The sequence below is a fragment of the Peromyscus leucopus genome, chromosome X (genome assembly GCF_004664715.2).
Source record: "Peromyscus leucopus breed LL Stock chromosome X, UCI_PerLeu_2.1, whole genome shotgun sequence".
Classification (NCBI taxonomy): Eukaryota; Metazoa; Chordata; class Mammalia; order Rodentia; family Cricetidae; genus Peromyscus; species Peromyscus leucopus.
The window spans coordinates 66,056,167-66,062,166 of record NC_051083.1 but is presented as its reverse complement, the minus strand read 5'-3'; positions in this window follow the sequence as shown (position 1 = coordinate 66,062,166).

Genomic DNA, 6,000 nt, shown 5'->3' with positions numbered 1-6,000 from the left:
GAGACTTGCTTTGTTACTGAATATGTGGTCAGTTTTAGAGAAGGTTCCATGAGGTGCTGAGAAGAAGGTATATTCTTTTGTGTTTGGGTGAAATGCTCTGTAGACATCTGTTAAGTCAATTTAGTCATAACATCTGTTAGCTCCCTTATTTATTTATTAAGTTTCAAGATCATGATGGGGAAAACCACAGAGATAGGTGACCCAAGCTAGTGGAAGCTCATGGACTCTGGACTGACACCTGGGGAACCTGCATGGGACCAAACTAGGCCCTCTGAATGTGGGTGACAGTCGTGCAGCTTGATCTGTTTGTAGGGTCTCTGGCAGTGGGACCAGGATTTATCCCTGGTGCATGAACTGGCTTTTTGGAGCCCATTCCCTATGGCGGGACACCTTGCTCAGCCTTGATGCAGGGGGGAAGGACTTGGTCCTGCCTCAACTTGATGTCAGACTTTGTTGACTCCCCAAGGGAGGCCATACCTTCTCTGAAGAGTGGATGGAGGGTGAGGTGGAGTGTAGTTGGTAGGGCAGTGGGAGAAGGGGAAGGAGGGGGAACTGTGATTGGTATGCAAAATGAAAAAAAGTTAATAAAAAAGAAAAAAACTTAATTAAAATGTTCATTAAGGGGCATGGGGGTGGTTCAGCAGTTAAGAGCACTTGCTGCTCTTGTAGAGGATCCAGGTTCGGTTCCAGCACCCACATTGTGGCTCACTACTATCTGTAACTCCAGTTCCAAAGGATACAATGCCCACTCCTGGCCTCCACGTGTTCCTGCATACATGTGGTGCACAGATATACACTCCAACACAAACACATAAGCTAAAATGAAACAAATATTTAAAAACTTTCATTTGGAATAGAGGCCTGAGCAGGCCTATCGGGGCTTATTCAGCCCCAGCAGACCTGTGGGCCTTGCCCAATTCTGCTAGGTAGAACCGGGTCTTGTGCCTGTACAGCAAGTGGGCAACTGTGGACATGGACCTAGGCTGTTGGCCCACATGGGAAAAGACTGGTGGGCAAGGGTAAATCCTAAGGAGGGAATTTCTCCATGTGCACTCGGCTTTTGTGGGTGGAAGAATACTTATTCTTCAAAGTAAGGTAAGGATATCTGGGTCCAAAACAGATAGATGCAAGATATGTGGCCCTGTGGATGATAACTTTGTCCCAAACCAGAATTTATGGCTCTCCAAAGTGTATGGTAGAACTAAAGACAACAAATGGCCATATGAATTGTGATCGGACCACTTATAATCCCAGAAAAAAAATTAGAGCTCACTACCACAGCATAAAAGATTTGACATAAGGACTTGGGCCACATATGTTGTGGAGTGGACGGCAAAGGACTCATAAGGCATCTTCACGACAGGTACTTTGGCCCTCACTCCACTGTTCCTAGTTGGTGTTGTGGTTTTCCTAGCTAGTGTTGAACATTTCTGTATGCTCAATCTGAAATAAAATTCTTTAAACTGACAGTCATTTGCCATTTGGGAGCTTGTTTACTCAAGTGAAAAACATCATGTGGTGAAACGTGGCTTTAGATCATGAATCCTATTCAAATTATGGTTTCAAATGGAGTTCAGTTCTGGACAGATGCAAATAGGAATGCCTTCTGAGGTGAAAAGTTTACTTTGACTTAAAAGAGATACAGTATATTAATCACAATTTTGAAATCAATATAGCTAATTTCTTGGAAGCCTTACTAGCTTTCTCAAAGGAAAAACATTTTTTGGAGCATTTTTCCAACTTTAGTCTTGTGACAACTGCTAATTTTCAAGACCTTCTACATTTTTAAACCTAGTTCTATATAGGATTCTCATTAGCTTGACCATGTAAAACACCACCTACTGGATAGAATAATTTTTGTATTTCTGAACATTGTTCTTAAATGAATTGTTAAGAAGAGTAATGTGGACAGACTATGCAGATCCTCTCCTAAAGCTTTCCTTTCTCTTATCAGCTAGTACCCAAAGCAGTCTCTTCCTGTAAATGCACTTGCAACACCAGGCAGAGAATCAGGTGGGTGATCTCCACTCTCCTTCCTACCCTCTGATTCCAATTCCCCAGTCTCACAGGAGCCCATCTTCCTCCATCCACTGTCAACTCCACTCATCCTCATGGCAGACCATGCTGTCTTCCATCATATGAACCCTCTCAGCCCCACCCTTTCTGGCCCATCCCCCATTTCTTCCTGTCATTTTCCAATACCTAGAAACAGGTTCTACCCAGGACCCTCAGTGACCACCTTGGCAGGGAATCAGAAACAGTCCCTGTAAGGCAACTCACAGCCACCACACTCTCCTAAGAACTGTAGAAGGCAACACAAACCAAGGAACATAAATCCCACCCAACAAAGCCAAAACCAGATATCAACTCCTAGAATCACAATCTTCCCAAACTCAGATGCCAAGAAACAAGCTTAAAGATACAGCTAGGACAAAAAATGTCTCCACTAAGGTCCCCAAAACCCTTCTACAGCAGGCCCTGATAATTTCATTATAGCTGAAACACAAAGGTAGGACTTCAAAATAGTTATTATGAAGATGATCCAGGAACTTAAGAAGAATGTGAGTAAATCAGTTAATGAAATCCATGAGAACACATGCTTGTTAACAGTGGAATGACATTATGAAAACACTTCAAGACATGAAAGTAGAATCACTAAATAAAACCCAACTGAGGGGAAACAAAACTAAAAAGTTTAAGAATTCAAACAGGAACCTCAGAGAAAAGCTTCACCAAGAGAATACAAGAGGTAGAAGAGAGAATATCATACATTGAAGACAAAATAGAAGAAATGGATACCTCAGTTAAGGAAAATGTAAAATCTAAAAAAAATCCAGGCACAAAACATCCAGGAAATCTGGAAACCTGTGAAAAGACCAAATCTGCCAATAATAGGAAAAGAGGATGGAGAAGAAACACAGGCCAACGGCACAGAAAATATCTTCAACAAATTCATAGAAAAAATTTCCTTAACCCAAAGAAAGAGGTATCTATCTTGTTGTACAAAAAAAAAATATAAAACATAAAATAAACTGAACCAGAAAAGAAATTCTCTATGACACATAATAATTAAAACACTAAAAGTACAGGTCAAAGAGGGAATATATAAAGTTGCAAGGGAAAAAGAACAAGTAAGGTATAAATGCAGACCTATTAGAATAACAACTGACTTCTCAATGGATACTCCAAAAGTCAGAAGGGCCTGGAAATATGTCTTGCAAACTCTAAAATACCACAGACTACTATACACAGCAAAACTTATATTCAAATTAGATGGGGAAGAAAGACATTTCATGATGAAATCAAATTTAAACAGTATCAATCTACAAATCCCACTCTACAGACAGTTTTAGAAGAAAAACTTCCACCTGAAGAGGTTAACCACACCCAAGAAACACAAAGAATAAATAATCTCAGAATAGTAAATCAAAAGAGTGGGGGGAATACACACCACTACAACAAAATAACAGAATCAGCAAACACTGCTCATTGATAGAATTTAAAATTAGTAGTCTCATTTCCCAAATAAAAAGATACAAACTAACAGAATGAATCTGAAAACTGGATCCATCCTTATGCTGCATCCAGAAAACACAAAGTCAATTGATTTCTACTGAAGCCCAAATCTGAAATGTTCCCAACACATATTTCCAAAATCAGTTTCCACAATGAAAGCAGCCACTGTTTTAATTCATGGAAGGAAATCATTCAACAAGTTAAGATCAGGAAAGGAGATTGAGGAAATAGAATTCACGTTATTCCACTTAAGCATCCTGTCTTAGGTATCTAATTCCCTAACAGTGCCTACCTCATGATGTCACATTGTTCCCATAGCTTCACTGAAAAAGTAAAATAAGCTTGACAATTCATTAGTAAAACCTAATAAATTTCTGTGTCATTTCTACCAAATAATCCATTTCCATTTTAATAACAACCTTCAGAAAATGTTTTCCCATTACAAATTGGATATAAGAATTATTAACAGCTAAATGTTTTCTGATCATCCACCCAGTTTTGGAGGTGAGAACACAGTAACAAAAAAGAAGAGTACTCACTTTGAAGATGCTATATAAGGGTGACATAGTGCTTATACAGGAGAACACAGCCAAGTCCCTCAGAAGTTTGGAGACAAGAGAAAATAGTACTCTTTGATATCAAATGAAATAAAACAAGGCACAAGTAAAATATGAACCAATAGAGGTAAAGTTGTTACCTGAATAAATGATCCATCACGATATGTTATTATGGAATATTAATGATATCCATGAAATTCAGTCAAGAAAGCTAGATAGGATGTTTCTCTAAAAGTTCTCCAACACACCTACACTAAAATCCACGTGAGAGAGGTAACATCATCAATATAGTAGAAAAGAAATGCCAATCTTCTTTCCTGTCTGGGAGACCAATTCAACAACGGATAGACTAAATTCCCATTGTGGGAAATCTAGAAATCATTTGAAAGGTATCTATAATTTGGGCAAGCAAAACATCGACCATGGTGAAGTTGGTGGATAGATTCCTGGACCATTTATTGTCATAAACCTCCCTTTTGTCATAGTGTTATAAGTTCCAGAGGGAACTCCAAGATGACTTAGTGCTTAAGAGTATTTCTGCTCTTGCGGAAGACTCAGTTCAGTTCTCAACACCAACATGACCACTCACATCCACTTGTAACTACAGTTCCAGGGTATTTGACATACCCTTCTGGCCTCTTCAGGCACAAGGTGGGAAAACACTCATGCAATAAAAGTATAATAAAATAGAGAGCAAACATCAAGCTACCAATCTCTTTTAAGGATGAAGACAATATGCAATTATAGATACAACATTATGATACTTCAGGGAGACTTCAAAAAGTGTGGATGCTGTACTACTTGTATCAGAGTGTTTAAAGTATACAGCTTCGTTAAAGATTCTCTGAAAAGAAAAGGGACTTGATGGCAAAATGATTCTCTACAAAAGCCATGGTAGAGTAAAGAGGTCTCTATAACTCTACTGCCTATATGACAGGGAAGAAAGGGAAAAGTGGAATGTATGCCTAATATTCTGGTATTGCATGGGTCTAGTCAAGGGACTGATTTATCTATATTCTTTATCAAGATGTAGATGAACACAACATACCTGGGACAGTTGATTGGTCCACTACATCTTCATTAGTCCCATTATACAGAAGACAGACAGCAAGAGGTGTAGCTAGAGTTTTTCTCTCCGGGTCCCGCCAAGGCCCAGCAGTCCTGTAGCCCACTTATAAAATAAACATACAGACGCTTATATTATGTAAACTGCTCAGCCATTAGCTCAGGCCTTCCATTGTCTAGCTCTTTCTCTTATACTCAGCCCATTTCTGTTCATCTGTATGTCGCCATGTGTTCCGTGGCTTTATCTGCTGCCTTTTCATGATGCTCCCTGGACAGCAGGCTGGTGTCTCTCTCCTCAGCCTTCCACTTCCCAGAATTCTCCTCTCTCCTTGTCCTGCCTATACTTCCTGCCTGGCCACTGGCCAATCAGTGTTTTATTTATTAACCAATCAGAACAACACATTTAACATACAGAACATCCCACAGCAAAGGGGAGCAAGAGATCTTGAGTTCATGAAAAGAAGAAACAAAAAAACCAAGGAGGAGGAGGAAAATGGGAAGGAGGAGGAGGAGAAGGAGGAGAAAGCGAAGGAGGAGAAGGAGAAGACGACAACGACAATGACTTGATGTTGGATAGTTGGATGGGCATGTAGAGAAAGTAGATCTTAGAGGAGTTGGGTGGTGGAAATTATGACCAAAATATATTTATGAAATTCTCAAATAATTTATATAAATATTATTTTTAAAGAATCTATAACTATCTGATTCTCAACGAATGAGCCAAAAATGTACATTGGAGGGAAAGTCTCTATAATAAGTTATACTAGGAAGAATTGGATATTAATATGTAGAAGACTAAAACTAGATTGTTCTCCCTTGCTTACACAAACATCAACTCAATAAGACATAAAATTTTGAAAGT